This window comes from Anabrus simplex, chromosome 3, assembly GCF_040414725.1.
Source record: "Anabrus simplex isolate iqAnaSimp1 chromosome 3, ASM4041472v1, whole genome shotgun sequence".
NCBI lineage: Eukaryota > Metazoa > Arthropoda > Insecta > Orthoptera > Tettigoniidae > Anabrus > Anabrus simplex.
Window position 1 is genome coordinate 391,024,869 of NC_090267.1, and position 12,574 is coordinate 391,037,442.

The window sequence follows — 12,574 nt, forward strand, 5'->3', positions numbered from 1 at the left end:
CACCTCAGAGGCGGACCTGGAGAGTGAATTAATGAAAGAAATAAATAAGTAAATAAATAATAATCATAACAATAGATACAGAAACACCTGAGAGAAAAATATTTCATCCTCTTCTAAAATTCTGTTCTTACAAGCCATATAATTGAACATACGTCGTCATTAATACGCAGTCTCTGCCATAGGCAAGGGTGGGACTAGTCACATCTCCGCTGTCATGTGTATGTATGTTCAGTCTTCAGCCCTAAAGCTGGTTGGATCCTCAACAGCTATGCCATCAGCTGTCATGGATGGCCTAGATCACTGAACAGGCGTACTAGGGAAATGAGGAATGGGGTAGTTTCCCGTTGCTTTCCTCACCGAGCCAGAAGTTGCTATTACATATCAGTCTGCCAAGCCTACTGAAATGCATGCACCAACCGACCCTATGAGCAACGTTTTCACACCATTCATAGCAGGGACTGGCTGCACAAGAAATGGCATTACTAGCATCGCTCATACCTCAGTCACTTTCATATTGTCAAAGCCAAGGATAAGACAGAGACTCCGCTGTCATATTGGTCATTAAAATGACAACGCATAGGAAAAGACAAAGCTATGATTGGTGGCCTGGTGTAGACGGTAAATGCGACCATATGCGTAAAATTTAATTCTCAACTTAGTTTTCGACTGAATGGTATAAGGAATTAATGAAAGTATTGCACAAGGTGATGATGTTGATTATTATTATTATTATTATTATTATTATTATTATTATTATTATTATTATTATTATTATTATTGCTAGGGGCTTTACGTCGCACCGACACAGATAGGTCTTATGGCGACGATGGGATGGGAAAGGCCTAGGAGTTGGAAGGAAGCGGCCGTGGCCTTAATTAAGGTACAGCCCCAGCATTTGCCTGGTGTGATTATTATTATTATTATTATTATTATTATTATTATTATTATTATTATTTACTTCCTTACATACCGAGCGAATTGGCCGTGCGGTTAGGGATACGCAGCTGTGAGCTTGCATTCGGGAGATAGCTGGTTCGAACTTCACTGTCGGCAGTCCTGAAGATGGTTTTTCGTGGTTTCCCATTTTCAAATCAGGCAAATGCCGGGGCTGTACCTTAATTAAGGCCACGGGCGATTCCTTCCCACTCCTTTCCTATCCCATCGTCGCCATTAGACTTATCTGTGTCGGTGCGACGTAAAAGAAAGTTGTAAAAAATTGACGGGCCCCGGGAGTTTTAAATCTGATACTGGTGGAAGAGAACAAGAGTTGACCAAGGGAGGTCGGATACGAAAGATGAAAGTGAGGAGTCTGACACAAGTAAGTACAAGCAATTTCAGTCTCAGCTAGAGACCCAGTAGTCACCACCCTACTCTCCCGAGTTGAGAGCCCCTTATATAATGATCGCATCTTACTACAGGCCCCGAGTCATAAGGGAATAATGTTACCAATGGTTCGAATGAAAACTACAGCAGTCCAGCCTATACAGAAGCAGCTTGTCAGTAATTTTTTAAGGATGGGACAAACAATAGGGTTGCCGATGACGAAATTCAAACCCACCTTCTTCCGAGTCTAAGATCCTATTAATTTATTACACTGGATGGACTAGCAGCATACAGCTAACCACCTTAGAAACAGGGGTGTTGGGTAAGGCATTCAAACAACGATAGGCAGTCAACAAACAGATTGTTTCGTCATCCGTAGTAAGCAAGTCTTGAACACTCTGGATTTCTCTGGTGCGTAGATGGGGAAGTGCGTCGTTGTCGAATGAGTCAGAGGGTGGTTCGTAAAGCAACTGTGGAGTGGTCGCTCGGTCGAGGACAGGCACACAAGTCGCTACATGCCAGGAGAGGAGTGGTGACGTGTTCCAGGACTGCGGCTGCACAACACAATATCCACCAGGTAAGGGATTATGTTACTAAATTAATACTGAATGAGATTTGTTTATCTAAAATGTATGCTACGCGAGACCAGTATTCACAGATTCCTGGAGTTCAGTAAAGCGGTAATTATTATTGTATGAAACTTCGGGAGTGATAACTCAATGCCATCGTTGATTGTTACTTACTAGAACATTTCTCAGGCCTCAATGATAGTTTCAATTGAGAGTGAAGTCGAATTCGCACCAACAAGCACAGACGTAATGTTTTACTTCGGATATTAGATGTTATTTGGACCATGTTTATGTTTATACCGAATAAATTCACACATTTTCCTTTTGTTAGTCCAGTATAGCTACTATTTTTAATACTATGCAAGTTTATGATATACAGCCGTTGAAGAAAAGAATGAGTGCATAGTAATCAGGTACACTTTCTCGGAAAAATGCAGTATATTTGAATGTATTGATCTAGTGTTGGTTGTGGGTATCCAGAAGGTGTGTATCTACACGGGGGGCGAAATATATTTTGATAATGATTAAAATTAAGTCAGATATAAAATTCTAGGAACATAAAATACCACGCGCTCATTCCGTTTTTGAGCGGCTATGCATAATAATTTAATAGTATATACAGTTGAGTAAGCTAAAATGGCCATTTAAAATAATTGGTCAACCTCAAGAAATTTAAAAAAAAATTCTTTTTTCACTTCAGGTGCTGTTACTAAGGAGCTCATAATCGAACTTGTAGTGTTTGTGCAGGGTTTTCAATAATTGTAAGTGTAAATAGAACTATATCGTTTTCTGCATCAAGCGTTAGAAATACGGACATTGCATATTCAGGCGTGTAATTATTTTTAAAATCCGACAAGCATTTCTCAAGGAGACTGTCTTCAAAACGTGCTTTGTTCGTCATCCCTATCCGAATGAATGTTGTCCAATTATATTTGCTTTACTTCCCACTAACTACTTTTACGGTTTTTGGGAGACGCCGAGGTGCTGGAATTTAGTTCCGCAAGAGTGCCAGTAAATCTACTGTCATGGGGCTGACTACCGGACTGAGCCAGGATCGAACCTGCCAAGTTGCGGTCAGAGACCAGCGCCTCAACCGTTTGAGGCATGAATGTTGTCTCTTGAAAGATTTAGCATATTCGTGCTTTCTTTACGTGTTATGTCCGGCTCCTCGGCTGAATGGTCAGTGTAGTGCTCTTCGGTTCAGATGGCCCCGCGTTCGATTCCCGACCAGGTTGGAGATGTTAACCTTAAATAGTTAATTCCATTGGCCAAGGAATGGGTGTTCGTACTGTCCCCAACTTCCCTGCAGCCCACACACCACATTCAACACTATCTTCCACTACAATAACACGCACTTTACAATACACGGCAGATGATGCTCACCCTCGTCGGAGGGTTTGCTTTACCATGGCTGCACCCGACTAGAAATAGCCACACGTTATTATTATTATTTTTTTTTTGATTCGTTGTGCCCAGCTGTGGAGCGCGTTTGAACTTATTTTGCACAATGTTTCTTCTTCTTTTCTTCCCAATATCTCTTCATTTTTTCACTGTGTTCCTTTCTGCGTGTTTCTGTCCAGCCTGTATTTTTTCTTGTTGGTTTCTCTGCAAATTTATGTTTGTTTACTAAGCTTCTAAATTTCATTCTATCTTGAATGGTTTCGTCCTCAATACCCATTTCTTGTAGATCTTCATGAATTTCTGCTAACCAATTGTTGCGGATTTTCAGGGTTAGAGCTAGATTTAGAATTTTCTTAGTCAGCCTGTTGTTATCCATTCTGTGTAGGTGTCCGTAGAATTTTAGTCGTCTCTTTCTGATGGTATCTGTGATTTTTTCTGTGAATTGAAAAATTTCGTGTGGTTTCTTTTTCATCCAAATTCCATTTTCGAACTTTGGTCCTAGGATTTTTCTGAGAATTTTCCTCTCTTGTTTCTCAATGCTTTTCATTTGTGACCTGCCGCCAATGATCAGTGTTTCAGATGCATAAAGTGCCTCTGGTTTGATGACTGTATTGTAGTGTCGTAATTTTGCATTTTTTGATATACATCTTTTGTTGTATCTGTTCCATGTGATTTTGTAAGCCCTTTGCAGTTTAGCAGTTCTTTCTTTGTTAGCTTCCTGATTTAACCCTGCTGGCTGAATAATTTCACCTAGATATTTGAATTTGTCTACTTGGGAAATTATTCCACAGTTGGTGATTAATGGTTGATTGTCGAATCTTGACTTAGTTCCTTCCATAAACTGCGTCTTTTCAAATGAAATTTGAAGTCCGGTTTTTGCGGCTATTTCATTCAATTTTTCTATGGATTGGATTGCTTCTTGTCTGTTGTTCGAAAGGATCGCAAGGTCATCTGCGAAAGCTAAGCAGTCAAGGTGAATTTTGTCTTTAAGAAGTCTGCCAATGTTTATACCTTTAGTTTCTTTTCTCCATTCACGAATCACTTTTTCCAAAACTAAATTGAATAGTAGTGGGGATAGTCCATCTCCCTGTCGGACGCCAGTTCTGATTTCGAACGGTTCAGAAATTTCTCCCAAGAACTTAACTTTTGATGTTGTGTTGGTCAGAGTTTGTTTAATCAATTCCCTCGTTTTCCTGTCGACTTGAAATTCCTCTAGTATGTTGAACAGGGTCTGCCGATCTATGGAATCATACGCTTTTTTGAAGTCAACAAAGGTGATTACTGTTTGTTTGGTTTTGCGAATCTGTAGTATGGTTTTTAGGTTTAAGATTTGTTCTGCGCAGGATCTCCCTTTTCGGAATCCAGCCTGATAATCTCCGATCAGGTGGTCTGTTTGTTTCTCTAATCTATTAAGTAGAGCTTTAGAGAAGATTTTATATACGAGTGAGAGGAGAGAAATTCCTCTGTAGTTGTTAATATCTGATTTGTCTCCTTTCTTGTGAAGTGGGTGAATCAATGCACATTTCCAATCCTCCGGAATTTCTTCAGAAAACCAAATGTCCTGTAAGATTTTTTGAATACTCTGGGCCAGTTTGTCACCACCAATTTTCAACATTTCAGCGATTATTCCATCTTCTCCTGGTGCTTTGTTGTCTTTTAAATCTCTGATTATTTGTTTGACTTCTTGTAATGTGGGGGGTTCTGAATCTGGATTAGGTGTTGGTTTTTCATAGGTGAATTGTTCCTTTGGAGATTCACAGTTTAAAAGGTCCATGAAATGGTTTGCTAGGAGTTCACAATTTCCCTTATTACTTGTTTCCAAAGTCCCATCTGTACGTTTGAAACAGAGACTAGGTGCCTGGTAATTGGATAATTCTTCTCTGAATGTTCTGTAGAAGTTCCGTGTATTGTTTTTCTTGAAATCTTCTTCTATTTCTACCAGTCTGTTTTGATCATATTTTCGTTTTTCAGATCTGATGATTTTTGAGGTTTGTTTCTGTGTTTTGAAGAATTCATCACGATTTTGATCAGTTTTATGGGAACTCCAGTTTAGCCAGGACCTAATTCTGACTTCTATGGCCTTGTCACAGGTGTCATTCCACCACCTGTGTTTGCGTTTCCTTGGGGGATTGCTGATGTTTTGTGAAGCTTTCAAGAGTGTGTCCTTGAGTTCTAGCCAGTTTGAAGGAGCATCGTTGCAGATATTCGCAAGGAAATTGTCTGAGTTCTGTCTCAGAAATTCAGGGTCGATTCTTGGGTTTCTGATTGTTTTGGTTTTCTTCCTGTTGGGTTGAAACTTTACTTTAACAAGAGATAGGTGGTGGTCGGAGTCAATAATTCCCTTTTTGACTTTAACGTTCATAATTTCTTTTTGGTTTTTCTTGGAAATAGCCACATGGTCTAGTTGAAATTCTCCTAAATGCATGTTCGGGGATCTCCATGTCATTTTCTTTTGTGGAAGTGCCAGGAAATGGGTTGACATCAATTTTAGATCGAAATTCTCGCATAAGCCAATTAAACGTTCTCCATTTTTATTGGTTCTTTTGTGAGCAGGGTAAAGTCCTACAGTGGTCCTAAATTTCTTCTCTTTGCCAATTTGTGCATTGAAGTCCCCCAGCAGAATTTTGACATGATGTTTTGGAACTTTGGCTGTAGTTTCTTCTAGTAATTCCCAGAAGTCATCTACCTTCTGTGGGTCTTTTTGATTGTAATTGTTTGTAGGTGCATGTGCATTGATTAGTGTATAAGCTTTGTTTCCTGATTTGATTGTCATTAGCGAAATTCTTTCAGAAGGAGATGTAAAGTATAATACCGAATTTGTGATATTTTTTCTCACTGCAAAACCAGTGCCAAATTGTAATATTTTGTTAGGGAGGAGGGTAGCTGGTTTACCTTTATAAATTCTATAGTTTCCTGATTCAAAATGATTTTCGTCACTGTACCTAGTTTCTTGGAGTGCCAGAATTTGGATGTTGAGTTGGTCTAATGTGTCTGTTAAGTGCTTCAACTTTCCAATTTTGCGAAGCGTGTTGATGTTTAAAGTGCCAATAAAATGTTTTTCCTTTGGGCGAAGAGATTTGGGAAGCTCCGATACATTCCCGCATGATGTTCTCGGTCCCCCAGAATCCGATGACCGAGAAAACCTAGTATGAATACTAGGGCCTGGGGTAGTAGTATCATTAACTGACGTTGCCATCATGCTAGTAAGTTGAAGATAATGGGGAGATTGATCTTTGTCAATCTCATAGTTACAACTAAGGTATTGAGCCTCAGAGGTTGCCTCAAGATGTTTTCTGGCTGTGCCTGTTTTTGGTCCGCGAGAGGTATTTTATTTCCCTCAAGCCCTCCGGACAAGTCCGGCGAGCCCCCCGATCCGCCACCTGGGACGCGCTTATTATTATTATTATTATTATTATTATTATTATTCTGCCTGCTGTCATTTCTTGATGGATACAGTACTTTTGCATACATCTTTTGGCACAGGCCAGAGTAAAGTGTAGCTTCCACCGAAGTTCCAGTCAACATCCATGGCTGTTACAGTATGAAAGCTGCTGGGGTATGGGTAGTGGTGAGTAATGGCATTCAGAGCACGACTAGTGCATCTGAGTGTTATTAAAGGTGCTGCTCATAGGATCAGTCGTGCTGCAATAGTACTTTCTGACCCAGTGAGGAAAGCAATGGTAAACTACCTCACTCCTCATCTTGTCTAGTACGTCTCATTTTGGTTCTGCCATTGGTTTTTGGGGTTTCCTTATAACCGCATAACCTTTCGTGGTGCTATTTGAGGATCCAACCAGCCTCTGGCCTGATGACCTAACAAACAAATTATTATTATTATTATTATTATTATTATTATTATTATTATTATTATTATTATTATTTGCGGAGCCCATGCATTACGAGTTATATGAATATTATGGTAGGAGGAGAAACCAGTGTAGTTCAATTTAGGTAATAAAAATTATTGTATTTAACGTTCCATTAACTATTTGTACGGTTTTTTGGAGACGCTGAGGTACCAGAATTTGGTCCCGTAGGAGTTCTTTTATGTGCCAGTAAATCTTCTGACATGGGGTTGACGTATTTGATCACATCCGAATAACTCCGGAATGAGCCAGGATCGCATCTGCCACCTTGAGGCTCAGAGAGCCGTCTGAGCCACTCAACCCACCTTCATTTTAGAAAGAATAAACGGTATACAGTTATCTCTTCAGATTACGACACCCTGGAAAATTATTGAAAATTCAGTAAGAGCCCCTTTAGCAACGTTATTGAAAACATTCTTTTGACATCTTGAATGACGAGTAATTTTAGGGGAACATTTTATCTGATTCTGGATTGTTAAGGCTGTAACACTTGAGGAAATTGGTCGTCAGAGTTGCGTACCGAGCAGCAAAGTGCCGTGCTACTGCTGTGGAGCCAAGCCCTACATTCGGGAGGTGAGTGGATTGGAAACCCACCGACGGCTGTCCTGAGAATGGTTTTCTGTGGTTTCCCATTTTCACTTGTTGGCGAATGACGGGACAGTTCCTGTTCGTAGGCCACGGCCGATTTCTTTCACAGTCTTATCCAATTTAATTCACCATCATTCATTTGATCTTCAGGAGCTCCTCAACTGAGATTGGCGACATGAAGGGCATCCGGCCGTACAAAATGCCATAAAATACCATATCACCTTATCTCCGACCCCAAAATCAGGAAACGGGTCATATCTGCTCATATCTGAGAAAGAAAGGAAGATCAGAAGTGGAAGGATGAAGAGGTTCTGGGAGGAGGAGGAGGAGGAGGAGGAGGAGGAGGAGGAGGAGGAGGAGAAGGAGAAGAAGGAGAAGAAGAAGAAGAAGAAGAAGAAGAAGAAGAAGAAGAAGAATCAAGTTCAATGCGGTCCATAGGCGGCCGAATTCGGAAACAAGAATAATAATAATAATAATAACAATAATAATTTTTTTGCTATGGGCTTTACGTCGCACCGACACAGATAGGTCTTATGGCGACGATGGGATAGGAATGGCCTAGGAGTTGGAAGGAAGCGGCCGTGGCCTTAATTAAGGTACAGCTGGCCTGTTGTGAAAATTGGAAACCACGGAAAACCATCTTCAGAGCTGCCGATAGTGGGATACGAACCTACTATCTCCCGGATGCAAGCTCACAGCCGCGCGCATCTACGCGCACGGCCAACTCGCCCGGTAATAAAATTTTTTTACGTCTCACGAACTGCATTTGAGTGATTTGGGAGAGGCCGAGGTGCCAGAATTTTGTCTCGCAGGAGTTCTCTTACGTGTCATTAAATCTACCGACACGAGACTGACGTATTTGAGCACCTCCAAATACCACCGGACTGAGTCAGGATCAAACCTGCCAAGTTGGGATCTGAAGGCCAGTACCTCAAACGTCTGAGCCACTCAGCCCGGTGGTAGGCATACAAGGCCGTTAGTTTTCGTACCGGATTGTACGTCGAATTGGTCGAATTATACCGATGCAGATATTTCAACGTTTACATTCTTTAATGATAAACATTTAAGGGAGGAATGGATATCTATGTGTGCACGAGTTTTGTATTAGCTTCTCCTATGTATCACCCTCCGTATCCTGAGATCGCTGTTTGAGACCCGGCGGAGGTAGTCGGACTTTTGGAGGGCGGAAAAGAGTACATTCGGCACACCTTTACTAAGTTTACATGGGGATTGCTATCGATTCGAATACACAGACCGTGCTGAATACAATCCCCACTTACATGCTGTATTGAGTATCGTACAAAATCCTGGAAGCAATATCGACATGAATAAACGATACAGAATCGCGGTGATATCGATGTGATATTTGTAAGGTTTCTATTTTCATACGTGCTTTCTAAATAGCCTAGCGAAGTGAAGTAGCCAGTAAGTTAATTATGGATGTATTAAAACCAAATTGGGGGTCAGAAGACCAGCGCCTTAACCGTCTGAGCCATTGAGCACGTCAGTAATAATAATAATAATACTAATAATAATAATTGTTGTATGTCCGGCGCTACCTTCTCGCTCCGACAGCCAGCTGCACGCGCGCCTGTGTATCATTCTGCTAGCTTCGACGCGCAGCCCTCAGTGCGCGTGCCTGACCATCAAGTGTACTATAAATAGGAGCTCCCTGCCTGCTCACTTGCCCACTTGCCCGGTGTCCAGCTCCAGAATACACCCTACGTCGAGCACGGAGGCTACTCCTCTTGAAAATGTGCTTCGACCAGGTGGACTGAATTTCTGGCAGTACGAGGTTTCACCTCTGGTCACCGCTCCCTTACCTGTTTCCACTGCCTATGTTCCATAATTCTTTTACAAGCCATTTTCATTCCCTAATTTACGCAAGCTCACTTAGTTTCGCTAGGTGGAATTTCTTCAATCAATTGAACTTGCTTTTTAGGAATTCAGGCACTTCAACCAACAAGGACTCTCAAAGACATTTATGTTAGTGTGCCAGATAGTTTTCGACTATCAACGTGTCAATTCACAAAGACTATCTTTTCAAGATAGGAGTGTATATAAAGACTGTAAACCTGTACATATTGTATAAAGACAGACTTTTCTCAAGATTCAATATTCCTTTTTGCTTCAAAATAATTTTCAGTTATTTGTGTAAATATCATAAAGTGAAGCAATAAAAGTTGTGTTTTGTAAACTTCAACCTTGGTTACAACACAACTCTATGGCGACGAGGTAAAAACGCGACAACCTACAATTCTTCGACCCCAGTTGCCAACTCTATGGAGACGAGGTAAAAGCAACACACTACACGTCATCGGTCCCAATCGCCAACTCTATAGCAACGAGGTACACACGACACTACAATTCAACAGGCCCAGTTGTCAACTCTACGGCGACGTGCTAAACAACAACGACACTCCAACCAGTTCTGACACACAGCTTACCTTACTCTTTCTTGCACCCATCTCGCAATGGCTACTGCGGAACAGCTCGCTACGGTCTTCCAAGCCTTACAGCAGCAACAACAACAGTTTATGCAACAACAACAGGCAGCATTACTTCAGGCTATTCAAGCTATTTCTGTCTCTACACAGCCATCAGCTATTCCTCCGTTCTCTGCTTTTGATCCGGCTAAGGAAGAATGGTCAGTTTATTTAGCCCGTTTACAACAGCATTTCATCTGCCATTCTGTCACAGATGATCAACGCCGCCGCGCACTATTTCTTAGTTCGGTTGGCAATGCTACGTGTGAATTACTACGTAAATTAAGTCCGGAAGAACACTTATCTGAGGTACCCTTCACGCAGCTCTTGGCCCGTCTCACGGAACACTATGCCAAAGCTCCTCACATAGTGGCTGCTCGCTATAAATTTTTTCAGAGCAGAAAGCAACCCCATCAGACACATACTGAATGGATAACTGAATTGCGTGGTCTAGCTAAACCCTGCCAGTTCATCTGCTCCAAGGACGGTTGTGGTTCATCCTACACTGATTCTCTCATTCGGGACATGATAATTTTACATACTCCTGAAGACAAAATACGTTTTGACGCTGTCAAGCAGAGTAACCCTTCTTTAGAAGACGTCCAGCGTAATGCTACGGTTTATGAGCTTACTACCAAGACTGCCGCAGCCATAGCTTCTCCACACGAAGTTGCACAAGTCTCGCCTCAGGCCCGCAAGTCCTCTGCTACAGTGAACCGTACGGATAAGGCGCTCTCCACCAAGCATTCTCGCCAGGTTCCCTCTCGTCATGCTACACGGAAGCCCAATTCTAAAAGCACCTCGAAACTCCTGCCTTCCTGCCGAGGTTGTTTCAAGCATCATGAACGTAGTGACTGTCGTTTTTTCAAAGCTACTTGTGAACGATGTAATAAACTTGGACACATTAAGACTGTCTGTCAAAGTTCGCTCCGCCCTGCTAAGACTACTGCAGCACGCCGGAAGCATATACAGCCCCGCCAAGACATGGAAGTTGACCAGATCAATCTTATTCTTCCCACAAAGGATTCTCACAAAATCATCATTCCTCTCTCATTCTCTGATCGATCTGTCGATTTTCAATTAGATACTGGATCACCTGTCTCTATTATTAACCTGACTACCTACCACGACTTAGGTTCACCTTCATGCTCTCCAGCTGACATCCAGCTCGTGACATTTAACAAGAAGAAAATTGACATCAAAGGTCAAATCAAGCTTCAGGCTAGTTATAAAGGAATTCAGAAGGCCATTCCTCTTCTCGTAGTTAACAACTACACTGCATCAAACATTATGGGCATGGATCTATTTAACTTATTTGGTTTCCAGATACATGACAACATTAACGTCGTATCTACATTGCATCCTACTTCTGACGTTACCGCTCTCCTAGCGCAGTTTCCTGAAGTCTTCGACTCTCAGCTCGGAACAGCCAAAGACTATACAGCTCACATACAGCTGAAATCCGGAGCTACGCCTCGCTTCCTCAAAGCTCGTCCAGTACCCCTAGCACTTCAAGACCAGGTCACGAAAGAATTAGAAAGATGGATACAAACTGGAATTGTTGTACCAGTTACTTCTAGTCAATGGGCTACTCCACTCGTGGTAATCAAGAAACCTGATGGTAATGTTCGACTTTGTGGCGATTTTCGATCTACAGTCAACGCACAACTCGACACAGATATCTTTCCTATTCCACGTCCAGAAGACTTATTCCGTCGTCTCTCTGGTGGACAATTCTTCTCTCGTGTTGATCTTAAAGAAGCATATCTCCAGCTACTTTTAGACGAAGAATCTAAGAAATTTCTCACACTCAACACTCCTCTCGGACTGCTCCAGCTCCAGCGTCTCCCATTTGGTGTTTCATCCTCAGCGGCTATTTTTCAGCGCTATTTGGCTCAACTCACCGCCTCCATTCCCGGTTGTGCTAACTACCTGGATGATATTATTGTTACTGGAAAAGATCATCAGGAACATCTAACCAATCTACGCCTCCTTCTCCAGAAATTGAAAGACAATGGCCTACGAGCGAATCTCGCTAAATGTACCTTCTTTCAGCCTCAAGTTCACTACCTAGGACATATACTTGATAAGAATGGAATTCGTCCTAGTACACAGAATGTCTCAGCGATAGTAAACATGCCAGCACCTCAGAACCTCAAGCAGCTTCAGTCCTTCATAGGCAAAGCGAACTATTATAATAAGTTCATTCCACGCTTCGCTACAGTGGCAGCTCCATTAAACGCTCTACGTAAAAAAAGGTGTTAAGTTTCAGTGGACTCCGCAATGCCAACAGGCATGGAAAACAATCAACGACGCCTTAATTCAAGCTATACAACTCACT

At 41.8% G+C, this 12,574-nt stretch overlaps 1 long non-coding RNA gene across 1 annotated transcript in view; it reads left to right on the top strand.

Annotated features, from left to right (window-relative positions):
* The first annotated feature begins 1,787 nt into the window (after positions 1–1,787).
* The window catches only part of LOC137499036 (uncharacterized), a 54,590-nt gene continuing 43,803 nt past the window's right edge, over positions 1,788–12,574 (top strand). The window contains exon 1 of the long non-coding RNA XR_011017984.1: positions 1,788–1,900. This is a non-coding gene — a long non-coding RNA (uncharacterized lncRNA). The remainder of the gene's footprint in view (positions 1,901–12,574) is intronic.